We start from the raw sequence: 18,560 nt of genomic DNA, 5'->3' as shown, positions 1-18,560 counted from the left end.
CGTTATGTGTACTATATATTGGATCATCTAAAAAGTATCCGCGGTTTTTTGTCACTAGATGGTGTTGATGATCAACACATATATTTTGAGTAAGTTTTAGCCTAGAATGATTAAGATAACTGGAGCTTGGTAAAAGTCACTTTTAGGGCTTCTTTCATCGACACCAATTAACGCTAATCGATGATTAACTCAATCATTACGATTACCAACGTGAGAACTAAACACAGAAGAGAAAGAAAAACACAAGTAGCTACTAAGTAAGTATTCAGGAATTTTTTCTGTAGTGACCACGACTAAACAATCAAGAATACTTCTCCAATGTACTTTCCCAATTGCTCTTTCAATTGAAATTCTTATTAAAGACTGATAAAAATTAAAATTTTTTGTTTGACTGTTAGATGCCCATTATCCTTAAAAGACACTATGATATGAATACTATAGGCAGCATCTTGGACAATATGAAAATCATTAAGAAAATAGATTTGTGGATTTTTAATATATTATCCAACAGAAGAGAGCCGGAAAACATGTGCATCATGCACCGATCCAATATTTTCAGCAGAACGCTTGTAAAGAGCAATTTTTGAGTACAAACTACCTAAAAAGATAAAATAGAAACTAATAAATGGTAAGAATTTCCAATCATTTTTAAAGATAATTTTTAAATTCTTGTACAGGAATTGAGTGATATCCTTTGCAGTTCACATCTGATTGTTTATCCTCTTGTGCGAAGCTATTATTTTAATGTGCGTACCATCAATAACTCCTACAACTTTAGGAAATCCACTAGCTCTTTCAATTTTTCCATCACTTTGGTTGCTCTTTCACCCTGAGGCCACTAAATAAATCGTAGAGCAAGAGTGTGCAAGGCATAAATAACTCTCCTCATAATAAGAATTGTTGTAGCTTTTCCTATCTCAAATTTCACACAAATAGACCTATAATTCATATAACGATATAATAAAAAACTTTTTCTTGACGAGAAGTTATGTTACTATGTCTATATAAATCTGATGTTGTCATCATTCACAAAGCTAACAGAAGTTGTTTTTGAATTGGTACAGGCTTTCTATTACTAAGTGATTTAATTAATATAGATCCTATTCCAATAAGAACTCAAAAGTTGTAGGAAATAATCTGTAAATAAAACAATTGAAATTTCATAATTTATATTAAAAATTATTCTAAAAATAATCATTATTATGATGCTATGTTTTCATGATCTCGAGCAATCGTCATTGGCTATATCTAAAGCGCGTTTTAAATTCTCTTCAGCTGTATAATGAGAAACAATTCTTTCCACATATCCTTTGATATGAGATTTAATTTGTGTTTTACTTCTTTGTCTGTTTAGACCTAAATAAAACTGTAATAAAATCTTTTACTTCTATCTCTTTGCTCTCGTCATTACTTGAAGACATCTTAGCAAACGAGAATGGATTAAAATGGATTGAAATTTTTTTCTATTCGAATGCATATTTTAAATAACAAATACTTTTTTTTGGATTTAATTGGATTCAATTGGATTCAATTAGATGCAATTGGATCGAAAAACTGCATTTCCTATTCAAAATTTTAAATTGAAACAGTATTGACAATTGTGTTGTTGTGCACAGAAAAAGCTATTATTTTTAGATTGAAAGGCTCCATAGAGATGCTCTATGCAATTCCTATAAATGAATAACAATGCATTCAGGATTGAAAAGCATTCATTTTAACATTCGTGAATTAATATTTCTGAAAATCTGAATCTATTGCAATTCATTTCAATCCATTCTCGTTTGCTGGAATATTCATTAAAATTTTAAATCGTCATCTTTATCATTGGTTTCGCAACAAAATTCAAAAAATTGCAGTAATGTAACTTTTTCATTTTTATCTCGAACTCATTTCTTTTTTTTTTATCAATTGTTGAGTGAGATATCTTTTAGGTTATAAGTTAGATTATAAGTCCTGCATAATAGAAAAAAGATTAAAAATAAAAATAGGAATAAATATTAAATATTAGAAATAAAAAATTAGGAAATGAATATGTAAATGCTTAATGGATACAAATAGAATATAAGACATATTATATTTTATGAGTCATATTTTATTAATTGTATGTGTTACGTTTAATCTTTATTCCTAATTTTTTCTTTTTCTAATATTTAATATTTATTCTTATTCTTAATATTGTTTCTTCTATTATCCAGATCATATACAGCCGGTCACAAAAAGGTTGCAATATTTTTTTTTTGATGAGTTTCGGAACTCAACTTTGCTCATAGAACAGTTGCTTATAGAACGTAAATAGATCCATAAGTAAGAACCAATCGTTCGAGCAAACTATTTCGAAACTCATCGAAAAAAAAGTGTTGCAATCTCTTTGTGATCGGCTGTACATACCGACTTTCCATTTAACTTTCAGTTATCAGGTTATGAACTCCGTCAGGATGAGGTTAGTATTGATGTTTTTATGTTTTCTTGTTGAATAATGTAATGATTAAGTAATGCAATTACAAATGTACATAAAAAGATAAACGACATATTGTATATTTATTTTAGGTATGTGTATCAGTTCAGTTGTAGATAGCTGTAGCAAGGAAACGTATGATAGCTCTCCATTGCGAATACAATATGGCTGCTTTAATTAGATAGGGGTACCACCAATCAGAAATCGCGACGCCGATGTCGCTTCTCTCATATATAGGACTTTAGGACCGACCACTAAGGCCATAGCACAGACTTTTGCGTATTAATGCATAAATCAACTAGTGTACAAGTAAATCAACTAATCAGAATCTTTCCTTTCCTCCTATTCCATGGAAAAGAAGAATTTCGATTGATTGATTCCCTTATGCATTATGCGTTATGCAAGAGTCTGTGCTGCCATTAATGTTGTAAAAGCTGATGAAGCTGTAAGCGTGAATGATTATGTTCAGCAGAAAAAGCAACTTTGCAATTGTAGTAAAATTCTTTAATATGAATGGTTGTGTTCAGCAAAGAAAACTAATCAGTTAGCGCTTAGTGATTCTTTAATACGATTGGTTCCTATATTTAAATTTTGCGAAGAACTAAAGGTAAGAACTAATTATATTAAAGAATCACTAAGCGCTAACTGATTAATTTTCTCTATTTAGATTTTGTTCTTAGTTCCTCACTGGATTTAAATATATAAATCAATCACATCTAAGAATTTTATAAAAGTTGCACAGCTACTTTTTCTGCTGAACGCAGTCATTCGGACCGCGGCCCATATTATTCCTTTTATTATGGTATGGATCGGCACTTTCGATTGTGGCGCTACAAAGTTGCTAGTCTGTAGATCCTAATTGGCTAATTACATTTTAAGCTCTTGACTAATTACATTTTTTTTTCTTCCATCATACGCACTTCGGTTTAGCACTTTTCCGATAAATGGAGCCGCTGTTGCGGAGAAATTTTTAAGTTAGATGTCTTTTCGGATATAATAATTTCGGATATAATCATAAGTTATATATATAATTATATATATAACTTGAATTATATATAATTTGAAAATGTAATTAAGGATAAAAGTGAGAAAAGATGAAATTATATATTTTGATAAAAATTTTGGCATCCAAAAGATAAGATAGTAAGTTCGTATTCTTATTTTGTTTATTTAATCGTGCATACTTACTAAAGTACGTTATGTGCACCTTTTCAGTTTTTATTCATTGAATTCAGTTATAAAGTTGAGTAATCGGTTTTCTTATCAAATCAATTCGCGGCAGGAAATTGTGTGCATGGACAATTCAAAGTTTCTTTTCAATGAAAAGTGCACTATTTACAAAGAATTCGGAAGATATGGAACTCTGTAGTCGACAAACTAAAAATGACATGATATTAATGTTGTAATTTCGTATCATAATATAAATGTAATATAACATATGGTATTACATAACAACCCAAGGAACACACTAAGTCGAGAGAAAATCAAAATGACTTGATGTCAAAAAGATGATTTTTGAATACAAAATTTGACTGTTTATTGACTTTAAGTATAAAAATAAAGTTATTTTGACATTTTGATGTTTATTGACTTTAAGCATAAAAATAAAGTTATTTTGACATTTTGATGTTTTGTTTATTTTTGTATGTTCTTTGAGGGAATTACATTGTAAAATGCGAAATTATAATTAATTGACATTACGTTACTTTTGATTTGTATCGAATGGGTATTTTCAATGTTGTTTGTGTTCTGAATGAATCCATGAATTAATGAATTAATTCGCACCGTGACACTTTACAAATTTCGTAAAAAATTTTGATATCTGATGCATTTGCATTTATGTTTATGTAATTTCACAAAATATCAACAAAATTATTTTTTTAAGTACTGGTCTGAAAAGTAGAGGCTTCAAGCTTTAAAAATGCTTTTTTAAACATCTCAATACGATGATTTTTGACAAAATTATTCTCTCTTGAAATTTTTATAGAGTGGAAACAAATGATCCTTTAATTTTGTTTAGTGTGTGTGTATGTGTATATGTATATACAAAAGGTGGCATGAATATACGGCCCCGCTCGTCCCGAGCAGATAGAGTGGACTAAACTAAGTAGAAAAGTCCTCTACCATTTTGTAATGCTCGCAATAATTAACGACATATTAACGTTTAAAAATAGCCGAATATGCGCGTCCGCTCGACTTACTATTGTCGAAGGTACGGCCCATCGAGCATACGGCGCACGAGCCGCGAGGAGCGGGAATGGCTTAGCAGACGCGCCGTTTGAGCTTGGATGATCGCGACGGTAAGCCCCTGCTAGGTGGGCCGTACTTTTGACAATAATAAATCGAGCGGACGCGCGTATTCGGCTATCTTTAAATGTTAATATCTCGTTATAATAATTATGACAAAAACATTCTCATATTTTGAGAGTTACGGGGGTAGGAATACATTAATCTTAAAATCTGGCCATAACGTCTTAAAGTAGAGATTTCAAGCTTTAATTTAAAAGAAAAAAAACGTTATCTTACAATAATTTTTTGCAATTATCATCAATGTTAGCCCAAAATTTTTCTATGCCATAATTTTTTTTAGCAGTGTACATATATATAAATTTTATACTATATGCGTATATATAAAACTGTAGCTTTCACTCAATCGAATTTTTTGGAAATTGAAGTGAATTGCAGTAATATGTAAACAATATAGAATTGCAGTAATATGTAAACAATATAGAATTGATTAAAATTATCTATATTATATATTTTATAAGTGATTTTTAATGATCATTTGTGCCAAGATTATTATTGATAGATGTTGGCAGGGAACTTATTCTGATAACCTGTATAATTACTTTTACGCTAAAACTGTTGGTTATGTTATACGAATATACTCTTTCGTACTAAAAAAATAATTTCTTATTCTAACGTGATATATAAGAGACAGAAAAAATAAGACACAAATTAAATGGGCTAATTTCGCCTCTACCACTAATAACCAAACATGCAAGAACGTCGCACGCACGCACGCACGCACGCACGCACGCACGCACGCACGCACGCACGCACGCACGCACGCACGCACGCACGCACGCACGCACGCACGCACGCACGCTCGCACGCACGCTCGCACGCACGCACGCACGCACGCTCGCACGCACGCACGCACGCACGCACGCACGCACGCACGCACGCACGCACGCACGCACGCACGCACGCACGCACGCACGCACGCACGCACGCACGCACGCACGCACGCACGCACGCACGCACGCACGCACGCACGCACGCACGCACGCACGCAGTCACTTCAGCTGTCTCTCTATTTTTTTTTTCACACCTTACTTCTCCCCCTTCCACTCTTTCTTCGTCAGAAAAAGAAAGCTATACAGCATCCATTATCTGACCTTTTTTATCTAGTTTCAAACCTCACGGTCTATTCTTATTATGTATGTAATTATGGGTTTTCTTCCGTCATACTCATAGTCTTCTTCTACCATGATTATATATCTTGCACCTGAACCAAAAATCGTATATTATATTATGGTGGAAGGATTACGTGATGTGCTCAGTTTGCAAGCATTTTTAATTCTCTGCCTTACATAGTGATCGTTCGTAGATCCAGTTTAGACAACCTTAGTTGTTGTCTTTGTCGCACGCATATCATTTAGGTTCGATCTCTTTTTATCATGTACTACTTAAGCTGTGTTCGGTTTGCACACTCATACGCTATAAGCGCTTATGTTTATAAGCGTTGTTTTTTGTTTAATTTGATTTGCTCACATTAAATAAGTAAAGTCGTTCATTTTTGTTAAGCTTGGGCACAATTGATAATTGACCTTAATTCGCTTCTTATATATAAAAAAATAAAAATTTACGAAATTTTAATATCTATTCAAAATAGTATCAATAAAACATTTGCTTATAGCGAATAAAAATTTATTCAATAAAAAGTAATACTTTGATTTAAGTATTGATTCTTAAAATAAATATTTATTTACTGTAAGCAAATGTTCCATTAGTACTATTTAAACAAATATTACAATTTTGTAAATTTTTTTCAATGTAATTTTTTTGTCTTATAATTTCTTGATTCCTTCCATCGAAGGTGCATTCAAATCGTGATATTTCATCGGGAGTTAGGCCGGTTTATCCGATCATAGTCTTATATTTAAGAGCGTCTTAAGTACAGTCTGAAGAACGAATCAGAGGGCCGCATTAGCGACTTAAGACATTATTTAAGATGGTCTTAAAATAACAACCGATTATGAATATCGGCCTTAGAGATATGTGTATATATTCCCGTCATATTTCAGTCTGTGCATTTTTTAAATCAACTAGAACTTTTATCTGCTAATGTCATCTTTGTATGAATAAATTCTTTTTCCTATTTATTGGTGAAAATTTAAACATCCAATTCTTTGTTGGTGAACAAAGTCCTTTTTTTATTAGTACAAAATCGGGAAACGTTTGTAGACGTTGTATATAAGTACAATATATTACGAGAGCATTAAAATATGCATGCAATCCAACACATTCGTTAAACATTTCTCTAATCATAAAAAAACGTGCATGAATCTAACCTACTAGGATTAGAATTGAACATGCTCACGTTTATTTTGGCTAATAAGCGCTTATTTGTGCTCACGCTTTTGCTGCCTACCTCGATGAAATAAGCATTTGTGAGCACGAGTATGACGTTTAAACGCATGACGTTTGAACGCATTTCTAAGTGCTTACACCGCCAAAGCGAACAAATGTAAGCAATGCTTATAAGTGCTTAAAGCGTGTAAGCATTAAGCGTGCAAGCCGAACACAGCCTTAGTACTATCAACATTTGTTCGCGTCCTCCTTTGCATACTCCTACTCTAGCTTCTACTCACTTTAACGCCTTCGTTGGAGTGAGTAGGAGCTATAATAAGAATTGAAATATTTCAGAAATATGTACTCAAAATATCTATACTTTTTTATAGAATTTTTCATATATACATATATGAAATCTGAAATATTGTACGTAAGATTCGTATAAAAAAATTTGAGATGTTTTCTGAATAATTATAAAATGATACAAAAATTCTAAAAATTCAGAATCTTTTTATATGTAAATTATAAAATATTGTAAGATTTGTATAATTTTCTATAATTTTCTATAATTGTATATATATGAACACATTTTATATATAATTATATTGTGATATGTCAATATGTATATATATATATATATATATATATATATATATACAATTATATATAAAACATTTTTTTCCAGAATAAATGAACAAATCAATATATAAATAATTAAATATAAATAAGTAAATAAGTATAATTTGTACCAACAATATACCAACGGCAGAATTCTCAGGGTACTTACGGAATTATTCCGTTTTTCCTAGAAAACACAATAGAAATCTAAGGAATAATTGAATAATTTTAATAGGAATCTATTTTGAATAATGTAATACTTTAATAAAATCTTAAAATCACATTTGACCAGGGTTGGGTAATTCTAAGTTAAAAAGATAAAAGTTAAGTTAAAAAGTTAAAAAGTATTAATTAATTTTAACTTAACTTAGTTCCATTTTAGACTCTTAACTTTTTAACTTTATTTAGTTACATTTTATCCGTAACTATTAATTTTTTATTTAATTCTTTGAAGTTAAGTCTCAAACATAATATACGGCAATAGCGACTTAAATTCACTAGAATATATATAATTTCATTGGTTAACACCCTGTAAATTTACTCACTTTTGTAATTTTCACCTCATTTCAAATTATCAACCCCCACAATCGACCCCCAGATTTTAATCTGTCAGAAACCGTGTATTTCAATGTATCTAGTTTCTGATATCTAGTTTGAAATCTATTATTCCTTATTACGCTACTCCCTCATATTATGTCTGAAGTTTTAGTCATATCACAGGCCAGTATTCATAGTCAAATCTTATATACTAAACAGTATATATAAACAAAACATGTAAATAAAATATAGAGTATTTTCTTAAAGAAGTATACATTTGTCCGTTATTTGTATTTCCGTTATTTGAGACTGAAACCCTGGAATCATGAATTTAAAAAATATAAAAAAAAACAAATTTAACTTTTATTTTATTTTAACTTTTCAATTACTTACTTTTTTTATTAACTTAACTTTTAATTCAATTAATTTCATTATAAATTAACTTGTATCTTAACAAAATCTAAGTTAAAATTTTAAGGTTGTTAACTTTAATTTAACTTAGTTTAAAAAAAGTTAACTTACTCAACTCTGCGTTTGACACTTGTTTGATAATTGATATTGCTCCACGTTTCGAAACGAAGAGAGAAAAGGACACATAGCGGGATCTCTGACAAAGATGTATAGAGATCAGTTGTAGCAACATCATTTATTTCTTCGCAATTGGCAAGCTTGGATCTACAAACAATAGTTCGACTCGCAAAAGGGACGTGGTTTGCCTAAACTGAGTACACTATGTTAATCCCTTTCACCATGATATTACATACATATACATGTAATACAATATAATTTAATCAATTTTACCGCTTACTTCAATGTACTTCAATTTTCTAAAAAAATGCGATTGGATGAAAACCACTGATGGATGCATTATAAAAAAAAATTTTTTTTTTCAATATCAATTATGCACACTGAAAATCTTTTTATGTTTGTTTATAATTATATTGAAAATTATATTGAAACTTTATAAATGATGTATCGAATATCCTGCTTGATTAAATTAAACAGCATCGTATCGATTGACATGTAAAAGAATGATATAATTGGGAACAAATTGTTGCTGCAAAGACAAAGTATAATCTTTATACTTGAATATATATATATTTGTAACGTATACTTCATTTTTTAAATTTTACGCTTTCTTCTTATATTATTATCGTATTATATTTTATATTTATTACAAAAAATATTATATATATAAGTATAAAAAATATTAGGTGCGCAACTAAGTTCTCGCTGTTATTTTGATGCATTTTCATCAAAATAACAGCGAGAACTTAGTTGCGCACCTAATATGTTTATATATATAAAAATACAAAAAATATTTTATATTAATATTTGTAAATATGCATATAATAATATTAATACAAAATTTTAATGCAAAATAATTTTATTTTTTTAACATAATAATAAAAATAATAAAAATAATAAACTTTAATTAATTAATTACTGGTTTGTGTATTATATGTTTTGCTTATTATTTATTGACATAAGGCAGTCTTTTAGTTCATATTCTGAGACTGTTATTTTTATACTCAAATATTTTATGCTTTTGTACTGTGTGACTTACACATATTGCACATATATTATTATATCGTTACAACAATTATGTTAACAATTCAAAAGCATTAGAGATATATATGCGTTAAAAATAATTAATTATATGAATAAAATATGAATGCTTCTTTAATTTTTCGTCTTTTTTATTCTGCTTTAATATTTCATTTTTTCTAAAACTTAATATTAAATTAAAACAATCTTTAGAAATATAAAACGAAATGTGCTAATTTTTAATTTAAATTAATTTTACAAAATAACTTTATAATTAGCATGTTTAAGAATATTGTATTGTCTTTTAGACTATTATATTTTATAAATATTGGTAATCAATGTCAACGGATTAATAATAAATGCCATTATGTAATATCTTAATCTATTTGTAAAATTTAAAATATATTTAATAATAAATTAAAAGAACAGAGAGCTAATTAATAATTTTCTATAATTAGTCATTTTCTCAATGATTTATTTATGCAAAGATTTATATCAATATTGATTTTTAGAATTCATCAGATATCATCATCTGTTACCAAATATACTAAATCCGATTTTGCCTTCTCCTTGGAATTACAAATAATTATCAAGGCGATCAATGTGTCTAGAAAAGGATTGTTGGCCTGTGAATCACCTATAAATCTAGAAGAGAGATTTCAAGAAATTGGTATAAATAATACCGAATCCACGAAACGTGCTTATCAAGAAATGTTGTTATCTGCGGATAAGGTCGCTGTATGCGATGGCAGTAGAAATTTTAGACCGTGACAAAAACATAACGCAATAAATTCCAAATATAGTACTCAAGAATATATAGATAACGCATAATAACGCAATAATGTATAATGCACAGCAACGCTCTAATCATCAGATAAAAAGTTTATTTTTTTCTCCTGAACTTATAAATATTACTATAATATAATAAAATAAAAGATAATTACAATATATATAACAATTTCATATGCTTTTGATTTCAGTCTCGATTTTCACAATACATAAGCGGCGTGATTCTATATCATGAAACGATCCATCAAAAAACATCGGAAAATGTGGAATTTATCGAGTTTCTGCGTTGAAGAAACATTGTAGCCGGTGTAAAAGTCGATTTGATATATCCCTTTGATACCGAGGATGAGAAGACTACGCAAGGTTTGGACAACTTACAGGAGAATTATGTTCGATATAAAAAGGAGGGTTGTCATCTCACCGAGTAGAGATGTTTTTTTGATTTCGGAATGATGCCCCAGTCAGTTGGTAATGATAACCAACGCAAATATTCTTGCAAGTGATTATCTGATTATCTTAATATTTATAGAAACGAATAATGTATCGTATGATTGACAGAAATTAATAGAAATTGTTGCATAATAAATTTTATCGAAAATTGTTTACAAAATTTACGTATTGTTGATCGTAATACACAATTATAATATAATGATTATTATATATAGATAAAATTTATAACTGGCATTTGAATCATAGAAGTATACATAAAATATTATTACATAAAATGCAGTTGTGTAATATTTTTAAAGTAATATTCTTGAGGCTTCCATGGATACTTTCTATATAAAGATTATGTGTTTCGCGAGTTTTCTCCGTGTCTAGATTCAGTAGTAGAAGTATCAGGTTGCTCCTCGCCCTGATGAAGTGGAAGGTTCCTGCAAAGTTCACGAAACGTTGGCATTCCAAGAATGGATCTGGACATTCAAAACGCATAATCTTTATATTTTTGAAGTGTAACATATTTATGTATTTTATATAGATTCATTAGCATTTGCCAAAGTGCGCGAATGGTTCCCATAGTAGAACCGGAAATATTGACTAATAGCGAATATGATATAGATTGGATTTTACAAGTTCACGAAGAGATGTTGTCCATCCTGTTTCGTGTTCTGAATGAATATCATGTGTATCTAGAGGAAATGATTATGAAACCAGCAATGGTACTGTCGGGTATAAAAAACGCAATAAAGTGCACGCCGCAGGCATTTAATTTATTTTAATAGAATACAAAGCGAATTATAATCTTTCTCTAATAATATATTTTTATTGAATATATTTGCTCTTAAACATTATCGCGATTGTTGCTCAGTATATGCTAAGAACATTACAAAGAACAATATCCATAGCAGTTCCAGCAATTTTTTTTCTAAGCGGTAATCAAACCGATGAAGAAGCTGTATTAAATCTAAACGCCATTAGCGCATGTGATAATAAAATGGATGATCAGTTTCTACTATGGACGTGTTTTGCAGGTGTCTTAAAATTTATTTAAGTCTAAATAGAATTTGTTATATTTACTGATATATCTATTAATTCTTTGATAAATTTTAAACTGATAAAAACAATAAGTTCTACTTATTATCTGCTTTATTAGAATATGGCAATGAAAATTTGGAAAAACAATTCGGAAAATGTAGATAAGGCTCAACAATGTTTCTTAAAAGGTATAATTATGCTGCGAAGCATCTTTGAGAAAATTACGAGTTGAAGACAATATGTATTCGAACATATAAAACAAAAAGGAAATTAAAAACTCGAATTAAAGAACATAAGATTGACATAAGAAGATCCACCTCTAAAATACCAGTGGTTTCACGCCACCAATTGAATGAGATGCACGAATTGGATTGGGATAATTAGAATTTTAGATACGGAAATCATTATTTAAAAGAAGAATTTCTGAAATAATATACATAAAAAGCCAAATAGTATTAATAAGCAAAATGACACTGAAAGTTTGTTTGTTTGTAATTATACAGCACATTCATAAAATTTTATAATTTTATAATTGCCAGGAAAATTAACATAATACAAGTACTTTAAATATGTGTACATATATATATATATATAGTAAACTCTATATATATATACTTAAAGAATAATTTTTAATAAATAACAACATGAAAGTTATTAGGTGTTGGAATTAATTCGTAGCGTTTTTTAATGAAAGAATGTTATTTATTTCACATGAGCATTAAAAAATACATTAATGAAAGTACTTCCCATCACTTGTAAAACGCTACGAATTAATTCCAACACCTAATATAATTATAATTATTTTGACAAAATGTATGGACATAATGTAAGCGAGAATTCTTTATTCTAAATTTTTCAAAAATCAGATATATGATGTATATGAAATTTCATTATAAATAACAATAAATTATTTAGAACATATATAATACTAAAGCTAATAGTATAAATTAATTGAACACTCAATATTAAAAATAATAGATAAGGGCTAGTACACAGTTATTATTAATGTACGTTACAATTCTTCTTCACCTACACATATTTACGATTTTCAACTGTTTTTTTCAGAAACGTCGAAAATATATGTACAGGTGAAGAATAAAGAAGAATTGTAACGTACATTAATAATAACTATGCACTAGCTCTTAGTTGCCAATTGTTTTTGTAATATTGTTACTAAAGATGTCTACGAAAACAATTTTTTTTAATAGTTTCTTGTATATATACTCTCTAAATTCTTTGGAGTGGAGTTCATCTCACTCTAGAATAAAAATTGAGCCAGCTTTAAAAACAAACGGCTCAATTTTCATTCTTTAAAAATGAGATTCTATCTAAGTTTTAGAGAATAACTTTTATCAAATCCCATATATCAAAGACGGATAGACTATAAATACGCCATCATTGCATTCATTATCGTCAGTACATTTTCATATACTTGACAATATTCAGCAAACGAGAATAGATTAAAATGAATTGAAATGGATTAAAATTTTCAGAAATATTGATTCGCGAATGTTAAAATGAATGCTTTTCAATCCTGAATGCATTTTTATTCATTTATAGGAATTGCATGGAGCATATCTCTATGCCTTTCAATCTAAAAATAATATTAGCTTTTTCTGTGCATTGTGAATACTGTTTAATTTAAAATTTTGAATAGGAAATGCAGTTTTTCAATCCAATTACATCAAATTGAATCTAATTGAATCCAATTGAATCCAATTAAATCCAAAAAAAGTATTCGCTATTTATAAAATACGTATTCGGATAGAAAAAAATTTTAATCCATTTTAATCTATTCTCGTTTGCTGGGTATACAAAATTTTGAACACATCATATAGACATATGTAATATGAAAAATTGGAGACAATAACCTAACGAAAAAAAATCGTATCACTTGATTAGCTAAGAATCAGTGATCGAACCCATCCAGCAAACGAGAATATATTAAAATGGATTAAAATGTTTTTAATGAATACTTTAAATTCATGAAAATGGATTGAATGATTGAAATGGATTGGATCCGTGCTGACACTAGTTTAATATTCGAAAAAAAAAACATTCATATTTAAGGGTTACAAATTTTATTTCTAAGACATTTATAATAATTATATCTGAAATTAACTATTTCAAATTGATATTAAAAAACCTTAGTAGGATTCAAACTTGGGACCTCTGGATTATGAGTCTTCTACGTTACACTACTTCTTCAATTGGTTATTCATTCTTTACTTCAATTACAACCAGCTAAATCAGTGCACAAAATTATATAAATATAATAAAAATATCATAATTTTAGCAAATATAATAAAATATACATAATTTACATTTCTACGAGATAACATTGGGTAAGTATTGGATAATCTCGCTTGGTCGATGTTGCTGTGATTAGTCTAATATTCAAGTTGTGTTCGACTTGATTTGCGAGTGTTCATATCAATCATTCATTTTACTTCTAATCAAAGAGAAGCAAAAGAACATAGCTCAATTATTTTTACATTACAACTTTTTTTTAACTTAGTTGGATTAAAACGAAAAATTTCCTACTTATAATTTTGAATAATTTAAGTAGTATTTATGATCTATTTTTAAATAAAATTTTTTTTTTATTCAGTTAGATTGAAACTGCATTTCATATTCAGAATATTGAATTTAGTAGTATTCATATTGCATAGAAATTGCTGATATTATTTTTGAATTTAATTGAATTAAAAAAACTATACTTTCTATTCACAATTCTGAATTGAGTAGTATTCACGATGCACAAAATACTAATATTATTTTTAGATTGAAAGGCATAGAGATATGCTCTATGCAATTCCTATAAATGAATAAAAATGCATTTAGGATTGAAAAGGATTCATTTTAACATTCATGAATCCGATATTTCTGAAAATCTGAATTTATTTTAATCCATTTCAATTTTTGCATTCTCGTTTGCTGGGCACTTAAGTAATAAACTATCACGCATGATAAGACAATCTGGTGGTTAAGAAAAAAAGAGACGTACGTTTAACAATATTTGTAATCATATGAATATTTCAACCTTTAACACTGCTTAAAAAATTTCATCAGTTTCGAGAAAAATGTTAAGCAAGTGCCCTTGACTGACCTCTAAAATAACGGTTCTCAATGCAACGCTCGCATTTATGGACTTGCCCGTCTACTGGTCGATATGTCGTCATCTATCTTCGGCAAACTGCTTAGACTATGCTATAACGTCCTCCTTCCTGGTTTCTGAATAACTCATTATCACGTGGTACACCAGGAACGTAACAGATATGTGCTGCGAAATAGTATAGTGATCTCTCACAATTCAAGAAAATTGCTCAAACACTAAACTTTTATTCGTAAAATAATATTTCTAATCGAGTCCAGCAAACGAGAATGAATTAAAATGGATTGAAATTTTTTTCTATCCGAATGCGTATTTCAAATACCGAATACTTTTTTTGGATTTAATTGGGTTCAATTGGATTCAATTAGATTCAATTGGATGCAATTGGATTGAAAAACTGCATTTCCTATTCAAAATTTTGAATTGAACAATATTCACAATGTGCACAGAAAAAGCTAATATTATTTTTAGATTGAAAGGCATAGAGATATGCTACATGCAATTCCTATAAATGAATAAAAATGCATTCAGGATTGAAGAGTATTCATTTTAACATTCATGAATCAATATTTCTGAAAATCTGAATCCATTTCAATTCATTTCAATTCATTCTCGTTTGGGAAGATAATATCATATATTATTTACATTTATTTCATAATCTATGAAATAAATGTTTCGGTGCTATATTCTATCAGTGATGGTTTTTGATAAATATTAAATAATAATAATAATAATAATAATGCAGCCAAAATAATTAAATTATGTTTTATATTACACATTTGTCTGTATAAATTTTTCAACTTACTGTTACATTGAATTTTACAGATTTATTACGTTCACTTTTTAATTCCAGTTTAAAGTTATATGGCGAAAGCCAATCGGTTAATTTCTGTCCTGTCTTTATGACATAATGTCATAAAGTTGAGCACCCTCGTATACAAGAGTTAGAGCGCACGCGCGCCATAAACATACAATCAGACTTTGAAACCGACAACAGCTGGCGTAGCCTTTCTCAGTCATACTCCAACCATCAGGTGAATTATACAGGCGCTCGCGCAGCTTCCACATACGAATTTGTTCTCATTTACAATTAGGTGAGTTACTTCGTTTTTACAACGAAAAACATTGTGTATCCATAATACATGCCCTTACGCGTACCTCCCTAGGTATCGATCGTTTGCCTCGAGGAATATCTGAAATTTTATACTCAATTTATCTATAACAACCTTTAACCTTGACTGACATTTCGTCGCCACTATTATCGTACACGATTTATCCACTTGTTATTCAATGATAAATACCAAATATCAATGACAAGTCTTGCCTTTATATTACCATCAAAATTCTTATATTCTCCGTCATGACTTCGAAATTATTATACATAGTTGCCACACGTATGACCCACTCCCTTTATACATGAGTATGTAAGTATAATAATTATTAAATAAGATCTTTTTTAAAAGAAATCTCTTTTTTTTGCAACGTGAATGTCTCGATAAATATAGTCGAGCAATAAGTTGGAGCAATTTTTCTTACATTTTTCTATTAAGAGAAAAAGTGTTAAATATGTATTTTATTTTATAAATTAGATTTTACGTCAATTAAATATCTTCATTATTACATAGATACCAGTTTTATGTGTCTATAATAATAAAATAAGTTCATTAATAATAAAATAAAACAAGTTCATTATTTCATTCTAAGTCATTATGTCACTAGTCGAACATATTGTATTAGTATAACATAATCGTATATTAACAAATATATAATATTTATACTCCAATAGAGGCAATAGAGAAATATTTTATTATAAAGTAAACTGAAAATAACAAAATTATCGAAAAGATATATACATATTTTAATAAAAAAAATGCGTTTAATATTTTACGTATATGAAGTTATTCTTATAAACACACACGCACACTCACATTCACACACGCACACGCACACGCACACGCGACATATATATAAGAATAATTTCATGTACGTAAAATATTAAATATATTTTTTTTATTCGAAGACACTACAGGGTTGGCCATATTCGACGGAAAGATCTAGCAAACACTGTAACTTTTGACAGAGATGTTAGATCGAGTAACGACGTTTCCCATGATTGAAAAAAAAAACATCTTTCCGTCGAATATGGCCAACCCTGTATATAATAAAGAAGAAAACATATTACACTATCAAATGAATTTTAAGATTTTCATTACATTTATTTAAAAAGCGTACATATATACATAGTGTACATATATAAAAATAAATGAAATGTCTTTCATTATAAAGTAGAGAAATATCTGTGCCTTAAAGAATTATAATAAGAGTGAATATTATATCATAATATTACATAACTAATATGTAATATTATGCCATTTTTATAAAGAGTCGGAAAAATTTTTCCACGTGCAGTTGTGTATGTACAGCATCAAATACAGTAATATGCATTGCATATATAGATACTAGCTTGATCAAAAAGTTTCCGGAATTCATTCAGAAAATTCAAAATACAAGTTTATTCATCAAAAGTGATATTGTCTCCTTCAAAGTACTCTCCAGCGACTGCAACGCACTTATGCCAGCGCTTGATCCAGCTCTCGAAACATTTCTGGAACTCTATTATTGGTATAGCTATCAGAGCCGTCTTCGATTTTTCCATTACCTCCTTTCGGCTGTTAAAATGCGTTCTCCGCAGGTTTTTTGACTCGATCGAACAGAAAAAAATCGCAGGGAGCCATATCGGGTGAATTCGATGGCTGTTGGATGGTATTCGTTGTTGCAAACTCGTTGTTGCAAATTCAACTCCATTTTTAAAACTATAAAAAATCGAAAACACGCGCAGAGGTAGATGTACTCAAGACGGCGTAATTTTTACAAATGTCAAACTATGGCGATAAAATTTGATGGAAATGTCAATGATAGATGTGGCAACCTAGCCAAAAAAAAGAACTCAAATCAGCTAACTCAGAGCATCACCTGGTGGTCTCTTCCGGAAACTTTTTGATCAAGCTGGTATGTATCATTATGATAGGTAATAGGGCATGCTCGTATTCTGTTACAAGATCAATAATTTAAAGCGCTCTCAATCTCATCAATTCCCTCTCAGAAAGTTTGGTAGATTTATTTTCGAAAATTTATTATTGGCTCAATCCAATTTCAATTAATCTATTTGGTAATTTATTAAATACTAATAATTTAAATACAATTTAAATATAATTAAATCACAGAGGATACATATGTTTTCTCTGTGAAATTTAATATTATCTAATTTAATATTACATATTCTATCTAATTTAATATTAAATTAGATAAAACATTAAATTAGACTAATATATTTAAAAAACTTCAGCACATGCTAAAAGGCAAAATATAATAAAAATTATTACTGAACTTTTAATTAACACAAGTAAAATTATTATTAATTAAGTATGCGATTACTATACGGAG

At 29.1% G+C, this 18,560-nt stretch overlaps 1 protein-coding gene, 1 long non-coding RNA gene and 1 pseudogene across 10 annotated transcripts in view; 2 read left to right on the top strand and 1 right to left on the bottom strand.

Moving 5' to 3' along the window:
• The first annotated feature begins 488 nt into the window (after positions 1–488).
• LOC105149800 (fructose-bisphosphate aldolase-like) lies at positions 489–15,104 on the top strand (annotated as a pseudogene). Its single transcript, XR_015545892.1, has 7 exons — positions 489–628; positions 2,411–2,440; positions 10,249–10,468; positions 10,717–11,022; positions 11,502–11,726; positions 11,822–11,997; positions 12,120–15,104. The product of XR_015545892.1 is annotated as a fructose-bisphosphate aldolase-like (transcript).
• Positions 11,097–16,025, bottom strand: LOC147908825 (uncharacterized). The gene is made up of 3 exons (XR_015545893.1): positions 15,922–16,025; positions 15,111–15,284; positions 11,097–11,439 (listed from the first exon to the last, which is right to left on the bottom strand). It is a non-coding gene; the product is annotated as an uncharacterized LOC147908825 (long non-coding RNA).
• Positions 16,026–16,060: 35 nt separating this feature from the next.
• The window catches only part of Ald1 (fructose-bisphosphate aldolase), a 142,468-nt gene continuing 139,968 nt past the window's right edge, over positions 16,061–18,560 (top strand). For 3 of the 8 annotated variants that reach the window (XR_015545889.1, XM_087408574.1, XM_087408573.1), the window contains exon 1: positions 16,061–16,210. The gene's annotated coding sequence lies outside the window, so the exon portion shown is untranslated. The remainder of the gene's footprint in view (positions 16,211–18,560) is intronic. The other 5 variants (XM_011062472.2, XM_011062471.2, XM_011062474.2 and 2 more) reach the window with 3 other exon arrangements.

The sequence above is a fragment of the Acromyrmex echinatior genome, chromosome 8 (genome assembly GCF_024713525.1).
Source record: "Acromyrmex echinatior isolate Ae372 chromosome 8, ASM2471352v2, whole genome shotgun sequence".
Lineage (NCBI taxonomy): Eukaryota > Metazoa > Arthropoda > Insecta > Hymenoptera > Formicidae > Acromyrmex > Acromyrmex echinatior.
The sequence above is the reverse complement of the archived record's forward strand: the minus strand, read 5'-3'. Positions and strand labels throughout refer to the sequence as shown.